Source organism: Bombina bombina, chromosome 7, assembly GCF_027579735.1.
Source record: "Bombina bombina isolate aBomBom1 chromosome 7, aBomBom1.pri, whole genome shotgun sequence".
NCBI classification, from domain to species: Eukaryota; Metazoa; Chordata; class Amphibia; order Anura; family Bombinatoridae; genus Bombina; species Bombina bombina.
This window is the reverse complement of record NC_069505.1, coordinates 512,260,187-512,274,381: the sequence shown is the minus strand read 5'-3', so window position 1 is coordinate 512,274,381 and position 14,195 is coordinate 512,260,187.

Here is a 14,195-nt window from a genome sequence, read left to right as displayed (position 1 = left end):
ATTTTTTTACTGCTCACTCGAGTGCCATTCTTCCAAGGTGACCAGGGGAAGCTGAGACATTTTTTAACCGCTTTGACTAGAGCTATTGGAACTTGCATTTGTGTGACTTCAGTGCCTCTGTGAGCTAGTCATTGACTCAAATTCCATAAGTGAGTTATATGTTCTGTTTACTTTGAAAGATATGTTCTTTTAATTATTTGAATTCTATAATGTAACATTTTTGTTAAACTAAGTTGTATATATTTGCTGAATACAGTATTCTTCGAAACAAATGCTTACATGAACGAAATTTGGCCAAACTGAATGTTGGCAAAAAATCACAGGAAATTATTTAGGAAACAATGTACATATCCATTAGGTCTTTCAGGAGTAATTTACAGAACATCTTAATAACTGAAAGAGTTCAATGAATAAACTTCCATTAGAGCTAGTGGAACTTAAGGAATATCTGGAATAAGACTATCCTAAGAACATAGGTCCTATGAACATAAGGTTAAAGGAAACATGGACAGACTTGTTGGACCTAAGTTTATTACAGGACTTATAAGTCCTGTAATAAACTTAGGCCCAACAAGTCTGCCCATGTTTCCTTTGACCTTATGTTCATAGGACCTAAACCCAATTTTTTCATGATTCGGATACAGCATGCAATTTAAAGTAACTTTCTAATTTACTCCTATTATCAATTTTCTTCGTTCTCTTGCTATGTTTATTTGAAAAAGCATCAATCTAGGTTCAAGAGCCGGCCCATTTTTTGGTTTAGCACCCTGGGTAGCGCTTGCTGATTGGTGGCTACAATTAGTCAACAATGAGCAAGCGCTACCCAGGTTCTGAACTAAAAAAGGGCAGTCTTCTAAGCTTACATTCTTGCTTTTAAAATAAAGATACCAAGAGAATGAAGAAAAATTGATAAAAGGAGTAAGTTAGAAAATTGCTTAAAATTGCATGCTCTATCTGAATCAAGAAAGAAAAAATGTGGGTTTAGTGTCCCTTTAATAAAGATGAAGATGAAAGTACTTTCCACAAAAAAATGCAATACCAGAACAAGAGGTCAAGGGTAGCAGGTTCAGGAGTAATTTACAGAAACACTTTTTCACAAAAAGGTTGGTTGAGTTGGTAAAGACAAACACTTTAAGGACTTCAAGAATGCTTGGGATAAGCATAAAGACTGTGACACACTGAAAGCGGAGCGGTGCGCAGCATGTAGATGCAGCTGTGCGTGCTCAGTGTGTCCTGCCTTTTCATTTCTGAGCACTCTGCTGCGTCAGGTCGCATAGCTGAGCACTCAGAGATGAAATATTTGAACTTCAGAAGCGATGCGAACTTCGCATCGCGCCGCATCGCTTGCAGTGTGTCACAGCCTTAAGGCTATCCTATGTAATAATGAAGCTTACACTTTATAGTAACATTTTATCCATCCAAGATGACGAGAATGCCATATTTAACATAACATCATTTAGTAATGGATTATCAAATTAATTATATTTCTCCAACATAGGTGTGTCCGGTCCACGGCGTCATCCTTACTTGTGGGATATTCTCTTCCCCAACAGGAAATGGCAAAGAGCCCAGCAAAGCTGGTCACATGATCCCTCCTAGGCTCCGCCTACCCCAGTCATTCTCTTTGCCGTTGTACAGGCAACATCTCCACGGAGATGGCTTAGAGTTTTTTAGTGTTTAACTGTAGTTTTTCATTATTCAATCAAGAGTTTGTTATTTTCAAATAGTGCTGGTATGTACTATTTACTCAGAAACAGAAAAGAGATGAAGAATTCTGTTTGTATGAGGAAAATGATTTTAGCAACCGTAACTAAAATCCATGGCTGTTCCACACAGGACTGTTGAGAGCAATTAACTTCAGTTGGGGGAACAGTGTGCAGTCTCTTACTGCTTGAGGTATGACACATTCTAACAAGACGATGTAATGCTGGAAGCTGTCATTTTCCCTATGGGATCCGGTAAGCCATTTTTATTAAGATAGTAAATAAGGGCTTCACAAGGGCTTATTAAGACTGTAGACTTTTTCTGGGCTAAATCGATTCATTATTAACACATATTTAGCCTTGAGGAATCATTTATTCTGGGTATTTTGATATGATTATATCGGCAGGCACTGTTTTTGACACCTTATTCTTTAGGGGCTTTCCCTAATCATAGTCAGAGCCTCATTTTCGCGCCGGTAATGGCGCACTTGTTTTTGAGGACAGCATGGCATGCAGCTGCATGTGTGTGGAGCTCTGATACATAGAAAAGTCTTTCTGAAGGCATCATTTGGTATCGTATTCCCCTTTGGGCTTGGTTGGGTCTCAGCAAAGCAGATTCCAGGGACTGTAAAGGGGTTAAATATAAAAACGGCTCCGGTTCCGTTATTTTAAGGGTTAAAGCTTCCAAATTTGGTGTGCAATACTTTTAAGGCTTTAAGACACTGTGGTGAAATTTTGGTGAATTTTGAACAATTCCTTCATACTTTTTCGCAATTGCAGTAATAAAGTGTGTTTAGTTTAAAATTTAAAGTGACAGTAACGGTCTTATTTTAAAACGTTTTTTGTGCTTTGTTATCAAGTTTATGCCTGTTTAACATGTCTGAACTACCAGATAGATTGTGTTCTGAATGTGGGGAAATCAAGGTTCCTTCTCATTTAACTATATGTATTTTATGTCATAAAAAAATTTAGTAAAAATGATGCCCAAGATGATTCCTCAAGTGAGGGGAGTAAGCATGGTACTGCATCATCCCCTACTTCGTCTACACCAGTCTTGCCCATACAGGAGGCCCCTAGTACATCTAGTGCGCCAATACTCCTTACTATGCAACATTTAACGGCTGTAATGGATAATTCTATCAAAAACATTTTAGCCAATATGCCCACTTATCAGCGAAAGCGCGACTGCTCTGTTTTAGAAAATTCTGTAGAGCATGAGAACGCTGATGACATGGTTTCTGAAGGGCCCCTACACCAGTCTGAGGGGGCCAGGGAGGTTTTGTCTGAGGGAGAAATTTCAGATTCAGGAAACATTTCTCAACAAGCTGAACCTGATGTGATTAATTTTAAATTTAAGTTGGAACATCTCCGCGCTCTGCTTAAGGAGGTGTTATCCAATTTGGATGATTGTGATTATCTGGTCATTCCAGAACCACTATGTAAAATAGAAAAGTTCTTAGAGGCCCCGGGGCCCCCCGAAGCTTTTCCTATATCCAAGCGGGTGGCGTACATTGTTAGTAAAGAATGGGACAGGCCCGGTATACCTTTAGTACCTTCCCCCATATTTATAATATTGTTTTCCTATAGTCGACCCCAGAAAGGACTGATGGCAGACAGTCCCCAAGGTCGAGGGGGCGGTTTCTACTCTACACAAGCGCGCCACTATACCCATAGAAGATAGTGTGCTTTCCAAGATCCTATGGATAAAAAATTAGAAGGTCTGCTAAAGATGTTTGTTCAGCAAGGTTCCCTTCTACATCCAATTGCATGCATTGTCCCTGTCACTGCAGCCGCGTGTTTCTAGTTTGATGAGCTAGGAAAGGCGATTATTAGTAATTCTTCTTCTTATGAGGAGATTATGGACAGAATTCGTGCTCTTAAATTGGCTAATTCTTTCACCCTAGACGCCACCTTGCAATTGGCTAGGTTAGCGGCGAAAAAATTCTGGGTTTTGCTATTGTGGCGCAGAGCGCTTCGGTTAAAATCTTGGACAGCGGATGCGTCTTCCAAGAACAAATTGCTTGACATTCCTTTCAAGGGGAAAACACTCTTTGGCCCTGACTTGAAAGAGATTATCTCTGATATCACTGGGGGCAAGGGCCACGCCCTTCCTCGGGATAGGTCTTTTCAAGACCAAAAATAAACCTAAGTTTAAGCAGGAAGGTAATACTTCTCAAGCCAATCCAGCCTGGAGACCTATGCAAGGCTGGAACATAGGAAAGCAGGCCAGGAAACCTGCCACTGCTACCAAGACAGCATGAAATGCGGGCCCCCGATCCGGGACCGGATCTGGTGGGGGGCAGACTCTCTCTCTTCGCTCAGGCTGGGGCAAGAGATGTTCTGGATCCTTGGGCGTTAGAAATAGTCTCCCAAGGTTATTCTCTGGAGTTCAAGGGGCTTCCTCCTAGGGGGAGGTTCCACAGGTCTCAGTTGTCTTCAGACCACATAAGAAGACAGGCATTCTTACATTGGGTAAAAGACCTGCTAAAAATGGGAGTGATTCATCCTGTTCCATTAGGAGAACAAGGGATGGGGTTCTACTCCAATCTGTTCATAGTTCCCAAAAAAGAGGGAACGTTCAGACCAATCTTCGATCTCAAGATCTTGAACAAGTTTCTCAAGGTTCCATCGTTCAAGATGGAAACCATTCGAACACTTCTTCCTTCCATCCAGGAAGGTCAATTCATGACCAAGGTGGATTTCAAGGATGCGTATCTACATATTCCTATCCACAAGGAACATTATCGGTTCCTAAGGTTTGCATTCCTGGACAAGCATTTCCAGTTCGTGGCGTTTTCTTTCGGATTAGCCACTGCTCCTAGGTTTTTCTCATAGGTACTAGGGTCCCTTCTGGCGGTGCTAAGACCAAGGGGCATTGCTGTAGTACCTTACTTGGACGACATTCTGATTCGAGCGTCGTCCCTTCCTCAAGTATAGGCTCACACGGACATTGTCCTGGCCTTTCTCAGATCTCACGGATGGAAAGTGAACGTGGAAAAGAGTTCTCTATCTCCGTCAACGAGGGTTCCCTTCTTGGGAACTATAATAGACTCCTTAGAAATGAGGATTTTTCTGACAGAAGCCAGAAAAACAAAACTTCTAGACTCTTGTCGGATTCTTCATTCCGTTCCTCTTCCTTCCATAGCGCAGGGCATGGAAGTGATAGGTTTGATGGTAGCGGCACTGGACATAGTTCCTTTTGTGCGCATTCATCTAAGACCATTACAACTGTTCATGCTCAGTCAGTGGAATGGGGACTATTCAGACTTGTCTCCGAAGATACAAGTAAATCAGTGGACCAGAGACTCATTCCGTTGGTGGCTGTCCCTGGACAACCTGTCACAAGGGATGACCTTCTGCAGACCAGAGTGGGTCATTGTCACGACCGACGCCAGTCTGATGGGCTGGGGCGCGGTCTGGGGATCCCTGAAAGCTCAGGGTCTTTGGTCTCGGGTAGACTCTCTTCTACCGATAAATATTCTGGAACTGAGAGCGATATTCAATGCTCTCAAAGCTTGGCCTCAGCTAGCGAGGGCCAAGTTCATACATCAACCATCAGGGGGGAACAAGGAGTTCCCTAGCGATGGAAGAAGTGACCAAAATCATTCTATGGGCGGAGTCTCACTCCTGCCACCTGTCTGCTATCCACATCCCAGGAGTGGAAAATTGGGAAGCGGATTTTCTGAGTCGTCAGACATTGCATCCGGGGGAGTGGGAACTCCATCCGGAAATCTTTGCCCAAGTCACTCAACCGTGGGGCACTCCAGACATGGATCTGATGGCCTCTCGTCAGAACTTTAGAGTTCCTTACTACGGGTACAGATCCAGGGATCCCAAGGCGGCTCTAGTGGATGCACTAGTAGCACCTTGGACCTTCAAACTAGCTTATGTGTTCCCGCCGTTTCCTCTCATCCCCAGGCTGGTAGCCAGGATCAATCAGGAGAGGGCGTCGGTGATTTTGATAGCTCCTGCGTGGCCACGCAGGACTTGGTATGCAGATCTGGTGAACATGTCATCGGCTCCACCATGGAAGCTACCTTTGAGACGAGACCTTCTTGTTCTAGGTCCGTTCGACCCACTCCAGCTGACTGCTTGGAGATTGAACGCTTGATCTTATCAAAGCGAGGGTTCTCAGATTCTGTTATTAATACTCTTGTTCAGGCCTGAAAGCCTGTAACCAGAAAAATTACCACATAATTTGGTATATCTGTTGGTGTGAATCTGCAGGATTCCCTTGGGACAAGGTTAAGATTCCTAAGAGTCTATCCTTCCTTCGAGAAGGATTGGAAAAAGGATTATCTGCAAGTTCCTTGATGGGACAGATTTCTGCCTTGTCCGTGTTACTTCACAAAAAGCTGGCAGCTGTGCCAGATGTTCTAGCCTTTGTTCAGGCTCTGGTTAGAATCAAGCCTGTTTACAAAATTTTGACTCCTACTTGGAGTCTCAACCTAGTTCTTTCAGTTTCTTCAGGGGGTTCCGTTTGAACCCTTACATTCCGTTGATATTAAGTTATTATCTTGGAAAGTTTGTTTTTGGTTGCAATTTCTTCTGCTAGAAGAGTTTCAGAATTATCTGCTCTGCAGTGTTCTTCTCCTTATCTGGAGTTCCATGCAGATAAGGTGGTTTTGCGTACTAAACCTGGTTTTCTTCCAAAAGTTGTTTCTAACAAAGACATTAACCAGGAGATAGTTGTACCTTTCTTTGTGTCCTAATCCAGTTTCAAAGAAGGTACGTTTGTTGCACAACTTGAATGTAGTTCGTGCTCTCAAATTTTACTTAGCAGCTACTAAGGATTTCAGACAAACTTTGTCTTTGTTTGTTGTTTATTTTGGTAAACGGAGAGGTCAAAAAGCAACTTCTACCTCTCTCTCCTTCTGGATTAAAAGCATTATCCGATTGGCTTATGAGACTGCCGGACGGCAGCCTCCTGAAAGAATCACAGCTCACTCACTAGGGCTGTGGCTTCCACATGGGCCTTCAAGAACGAGGCTTCTGTTGATCAGATATGTAGGGCAGCGACTTGGTCTTCACTGCACACTTTTACCAAATTTTACAAGTTTGATACTTTTGCTTCTTCTGAGGCTATTTTTGGGAGAAAGGTTTTGCAAGCCGTGGTGCCTTCCATTTAGGTGACCTGATTTGCTCCCTCCCTTCATCCGTGTCCTAAAGCTTTGGTATTGGTTCCCACAAGTAAGGATGACGCCGTGGACCGGACACACCTATGTTGGAGAAAACAGAATTTATGTTTACCTGATAAATTTCTTTCTCCAACGGTGTGTCCGGTCCACGGCCCGCCCTGGTTTTTTTAATCAGGTCTGATAATTTATTTTCTTTAACTACAGTCACCACGGTACCATATGGTTTCTCCTATGCAAATATTCCTCCTTAACGTCGGTCGAATGACTGGGGTAGGCGGAGCCTAGGAGGGATCATGTGACCAGCTTTGCTGGGCTCTTTGCCATTTCCTGTTGGGGAAGAGAATATCCCACAAGTAAGGATGACGCCGTGGACCGGACACACCGTTGGAGAAAGAAATTTATCAGGTAAACATAAATTCTGTTTTCCTAATTAGTATGTCGTTTTAATATTCCAAATATAAATGAGTGAAATTAGGATTTTATTTTGTGTCCTATTCAGAGCCACTTACTTGAAGGCACAGTGTCTTCTAGAACCTTTTTTTTTTTGGAACATTTAGTTTTTGATTGAGCAGTTTTACAAATATAAAACTTAAACTGGGCAGGCAATTAAAAAAATCCAATCATTTTACAATTCTTATTTCTTCCTGGGTTATAGATGTTATTACAAGGGCCTTGCTTGTATTAAAGTCATAGGCCTCAATTCATCAAACTGTCAGCCGTCCGTGTTTCAACTTAGTATTGCATCAAAGTTCACAATCAAATGTAAATTCAAATTGATCAAACTTATCCCTATAGAAAATAACCTAATATTGCAATGACACACAAACATAATCCCAGATAGATCAGTTTAAACATTTTACTGCTGATAACGGCATGTGGTTGTGTTGTCTCATTTTTGTTTTATTGCCGCTGTTAAAGGATCCTCCTTTCTCTTTACTGTACTCAGCAGCAATGCTGTATATCATTGAAGGCTGTTTGTAACAGAGCTTTGTGAACTTTACGCATGTGAAGATGGGGACATTAGCCAGTTGCCTTGTTAGTGGAAGTGGTTCTATGCTGCAGAAAGATAATCTCTGTGAAATTTGTGTGGCTCCATTGATTTCAATAGAACTGATCTTGGCACTCACTGCTCTTTTGAGGGGTGGGTACAAATCTCTTTCACTCTCCCCATTTTGAAGCATAAATGTTGCAACAAGTTTCTCCAGTGAGCTATTAGATCCACTGATGAGTATTTATGAACCTAGTCCAAAGAAAACTACTATTTTAGGAATACACAAACAGTAATTGAATGTAAGCTAAAATATCAAATAATGTGCCAACAATTTGATTTCATTTTAAGTTACTCCTTCAAAGTGATCACCTGATTGTTGGTCTTGTCTTTTTCTTTTTTTAAATAAATAAAAAAATAACGGCTAGATTTAGAGTTTTGTCGGTAAGGACCCGCGTAGCTAACGCTGGCTTTTTTCTGGCCGCACCATAAAAATAACTCTGGTATTGAGAGTCCACAGAAAGGCTGCGTTAGGCTCCAAAAAAGGAGCGTAGAGCATATTTAACGCAACTGCAACTCTCGATACCAGAGTTGCTTACGGACGCGGCCAGCCTCAAAAACGTGCTCGTGCACGATTCCCCCATAGGAAACAATGGGGCTGTTTGAGCTGAAAAAAAACCTAACACCTGCAAAAAAGCCGCGTTCAGCTCCTAACGCAGCCCCATTGTTTGCTATGGGGAAACACTTCCTATGTCTGCACCTAACACTCTAACATGTACCCCGAGTATAAACACCCCTAACTTTACACTTATTAACCCCTAATCTGCCGCCCCCGCTATCGCTGACCCCTGCATATTATTATTAACCCCTAATCTGCCGCTCCGTAAACCGCCGCTACTTACATTATCCCTATGTACCCCTAATCTGCTGCCCCTAACACCACCGACACCTATATTATATTTATTAACCCCTAATCTGCCCCCCACAACGTCGCCTCCACCTGCCTACACTTATTAACCCCTAATCTGCCGACCGGACCTGAGCGCTAATATAATAAAGTTATTAACCCCTAATCCGCCTCACTAACCCTATAATAAATAGTATTAACCCCTAATCTGCCCTCCCTAACATCGCCGACACCTAACTTCAATTATTAACCCCTAATCTGCCGACTGGAGCTCACCGCTATTCTAATAAATGTATTAACCCCTAAAGCTAAGTCTAACCCTAACACTAACACCCCCTAAATTAAATATAATTTACATCTAACGAAATTAATTATCTCTTATTAAATAAATTATTCCTATTTAAAGCTAAATACTTACCTGTAAAATAAATCCTAATATAGCTACACTATAAATTATAATTATATTATAGCTATTTTAGGATTAATATTTATTTTACAGGTAATTTTGTAATTATTTTAACCAGGTACAATAGCTATTAAATAGTTAAGAACTATTTAATAGTTACCTAGTTAAAATAATAACAAAATTACCTGTAAAATAAATCCTAACCTAAGTTACAATTAAACCTAACACTACACTATCATTAAATTAATTAAATAAAATATCTACAATTACCTACAATTAAACCTAACACTACACTATCAATACATTAATTAAATACAATATCTACAAATAACTACCATGAAATAAACTAACTTAAGTACAAAAAATAAAAAAGAACTAAGTTACAAAAAATAAAAAAATATTTACAAACATAAGGAAAATCTTACAACAATTTTAAACTAATTACACCTACTCTAAGCCCCCTAATAAAATAACAAAGCCCCCCAAAATAAAAAATGCCCTACCCTATTCTAAATTACTAAAGTTCAAAGCTCTTTTACCTTACCAGCCCTGAACAGGGCCCTTTGCGGGGCATGCCCCAAAGAATTCAGCTCTTTTGCCTGTAAAAAAAAACATACAATACCCCCCCAACATTACAACCCACCACCCACATACCCCTAATCTAACCCAAACCCCCCTTAAATAAACCTAACACTAAGCCCCTGAAGATCATCCTACCTTGTCTTCACCATACCAGGTTCACCGATCCGTCCTGGCTCCAAAATCTTCATCCAACCCAAGCGGGGGCTGGCGATCCATCATCCGGCGGCTGAAGAGGTCCAGAAGAGGCTCCAAAGTCTTCATCCTATCCGGGAAGGAGAGTAGATCCGGACCCGCAACCATCATCTTCCAAGCGGCATCTTCTATCTTCATCCGATGAGGACCGGCTCCATCCTGAAGACCTCCACCGCGGACCCATCTTCATCCGGCGACGTCCAACTGAAGAATGACGGTTCCTTTAAGGGACATCATCCAAGATGGCGTCCCTCGAATTCCGATTGGCTGATAGGATTCTATCAGCCAATCGGAATTAAGGTAGGAATATTCTGATTGGCTGATGGAATCAGCCAATCAGAATCAAGTTCAATCCGATTGGCTGATCCAATCAGCCAATCAGATTGAGCTTGCATTCTATTGGCTGTTCCGATCAGCCAATAGAATGCGAGCTCAATCTGATTGGCTGATTGGATCAGCCAATTGGATTGATCTTGATTCTGATTGGCTGATTCCATCAGCCAATCAGAATATTCCTACCTTAATTCCGATTGGCTGATAGAATCCTATCAGCCAATCGGAATTCGAGGGACGCCATCTTGGATGACGTCCCTTAAAGGAACCGTCATTCTTCAGTTGGACGTCGCCGGATGAAGATGGGTCCGCAGTGGAGGTCTTCAGGATGGAGCCGGTCCTCATCGGATGAAGATAGAAGATGCCGCTTGGAAGAAGATGGTTGCCGGTCCGGATCTACTCTTCTTCCCGGATAGGATGAAGACTTTGGACCCTCTTCTGGACTTCTTCAGCCATCAGATGATGGATGTCTAGCCCCCTCTTGGGTTGGATGAAGATATCGGAGCCAGGACGGATTGGTGTGATACCCAGTGAGGTGAAGACAAGGTAGGAAGATCTTCAGGGGCTTAGTGTTAGGTTTATTTAAGGGGGGTTTGGGTTAGATTAGGGGTATGTGGGTGGTGGGTTGTAATGTGGGGGGGGGGTATTGTATGTTTTTTTTTACAGGCAAAAGAGCTGAATTCTTTGGGGCATGCCCCGCAAAGGGCCCTGTTCAGGGCTGGTAAGGTAAAAGAGCTTTGAACTTTAGTAATTTAGAATAGGGTAGGGCATTTTTTATTTTGGGGGGATTTGTTATTTTATTAGGGGGCTTAGAGTAGGTGTAATTTGTTTAAAATTGTTGTAAGATTTTTCTTATGTTTGTAAATATTTTTGTAACTTAGTTCTTTTTTATTTTTTGTACTTTAGTTAGTTTATTTCATTGTAGTTATTTTTAGGTATTGTATTTAATTAATGTATTGATAGTGTAGTGTTAGGTTTAATTGTAGGTAATTGTAGGTATTTTATTTAATTAATTTAATGATAGTATAGTGTTAGGTTTAATTGTAACTTAGGTTAGGATTTATTTTACAGGTCATTTTGTAATTATTTTAACTATTTTAGCTATTAAATAGTTCTTAACTATTTAATAGCTATTGTACCTGGTTAAAATAAATACAAAGTTACCTGTAAAATAAATATTAATCCTAAAATAGCTATAATATAATTATAATTTATATTGTAGCTATATTAGGATTTATTTTACAGGTAAGTATTTAGCTTTAAATAGGAATAATTTATTTAATAAGAGTTAATTTATTTTGTTAGATTTAAATTATATTTAAGTTAGGGGGTGTTAGAGTTAGGGTTAGACTTAGCTTTAGGGGTTAATACATTTATTAGAATAGCGGTGAGCTCCAGTCGGCAGATTAGGGGTTAATGTTTGAAGTTAGGTGTCGGCGATGTTAGGGAGGGCAGATTAGTGGTTAATACTATTTATTATAGGGTTAGTGAGGCGGATTAGGGGTTAATAACTTTATTATGATAGCGGTGCGGTCCGCTCGGCAGATTAGGGGTTAATAAGTGTAGGCAGGTGGAGGCGACGTTGTGGGGGGCAGATTAGGGGTTAATAAATATAATATAGGGGTCGGCGGTGTTAGGGGCAGCAGATTTGGGGTACATAGCTATAATGTAGGTGGTGGCTCTTTGCGGTCGGCAGATTAGGGGTTAATTATTGTAGGTAGCTGGCTGCGACGTTGTGGGGGGCAGGTTAGGGGTTAATAAATATAATAAAGGGGTCGGCGGTGTTAGGGGCAGCAGATTAGGGGTAGATAAGGATAACGTAGGTGGCGGTCGGCAGATTAGGGGTTAAAAAAATTAAATCGAGTGGCGGCGATGTGGGGGGGCCTCGGTTTAGGGGTACATAGGTAGTTTATGGGTGTTAGTGTACTTTAGAGCACAGTAGTTAAGAGCTTTATGAACCGGCGTTAGCCCAGAAAGCTCTTAACTACTGACTTTTTTCTGCGGCTGGAGTTTTGTCGTTAGAATTCTAACGCTCACTTCAGACACGACTCTAAATACCGGAGTTAGAAAAATCCCATTGAAAAGATAGGATACGCAATTGACGTAAGGGGATCTGCGGTATGGAAAAGTTGCGGCTGAAAAGTGAGCGTTAGACCCTTTTTTGAGTGACTCCAAATACCGGAGGTAGCCTAAAACCAGCGTTAGGAACCTCTAACGCTGGTTTTCACGGCTACCGCCAAACTCCAAATCTAGGCCTAAGATTGGATTTAAGGTTGTGCTACAGCATGTCTGTTCCCATTTTAAGAATTCAACTTATTGACATTTTCAGGAATGGAACCCTCACCTGAAACTGTTATCTACTACAACAAGGGGTATATTTTTCTCTAAGCTCAGCAATTCATTCTCATATGTTTCTATCATTTGTAGCACTGTATAGCTTACAAACCGTTTAATTTTCTTCATTCCAATTGATTTCATTTTAAATTTTTATTTTTCATTATTAGTTTGGTTATAGTAAACATCTGCTTTAAAATGAGCCAATATTTATCTAATACTTCCCTAAGCTAGTTTTCTGATTTTTTTTTTGTAAGGGCAATTTCTTTGAATTTAAAGATTAGCTTTAAAGATTTATTTGATTATTTAAAAAAAAATACTTCTAATAAAAGTTGAACTGAGAAACTTTACAGTGAGTAAAGTTAACCAGCATGGTCAAGTGATTTCATAATACAAATGCATACTTAGATGAGGAGCCCAAAAGTAAAATTAAAATGAAAGAGGAACCAAACACATAGTAAAGTATTTAGTATTGAATATTAAAATTTAATAAAACATATAAATCATACAGATATTACAATTTAAATATACAAACAACATAATTGAAGTTTTTCACCTTTAAAAAAAAAATCTCTTAAAGGGCCATAATACCCAAATGTTTAAACACTTGAAAGTGAAGCAGCATAGCTGTAAAAAGCTGACTAGAAAATATCTCCTGAACATCTCTATGTAAAAAAGAAAGATATTTTACCTCAAAAGTTCCTCAGTAGCCACCTCCCATTGTAAAGGATTTCTAAGCAGCCTTTTAGTGTGTCTGTCCAGGGACATCTTAGGGAATGAGCATTGTGAACTCTCATATTATTTCACCAATCAAGTAAAGGAAGTTTACTATGAATTCTCATGAGAGATAAGTCAAATCTCATGAGATCACAGTAAGAGTTCAGGACCTCAGCACTGCTGATGCTGATTGGCTGCTGTTCATTTCTTCATTTTATTTTTACCTGCAGCTGGGAGCAGCTGAGTATAACTTTTTACACAGAACTTACTCTGCTGAGCTGAGGAGATTGTGAGGTAAAATATCTTCCTTTTTTACATAGAGATGCTCAGGTGATATTTTCCTGTCAGCTTTTTACAGTTATACTGCATCAGTTTCAAGTGATTTAGCATATGAGTATTATGTCCCTTTAATTCAGAGATTCATTTGAACATTTTAATCTCTAATGGAAAACAACTTTAGTCTTCTTCTTAAAGACAACTTTACATCATTATTTTTTAGGCTGTAAATTATAGGGTTCAGTATAGGAACAGCAGCTGTGTTAAAGAGAGAGAATAGCTTTTTGTATGTCAGGTTGCTCACTGTAGTTGGTGTCATATATTGGCAAAATATTGTCAAGTAGAAGAGGATGACAACTGTGAGATGTGAGGAACATGTGTAGAAGGCTTTACTTCTCCCTGTGTTGGAACGGATCTTCATTATAGTTGTAATTATGAAAACATAAGAGATAAAGGTTAGAGAAAAAGGAGTGAAGCCTGCTGGGAAAATTCCTTCAACAATAGTTAACATTTCCAAGGCAGATGTATAAGTGCAGGACAGTTTCACTAGAGGTACCAAATCACAGAAAAAATGATTGATTACATTAGATTTCCAGCAAGAAATTTTAGAAAGTATTAT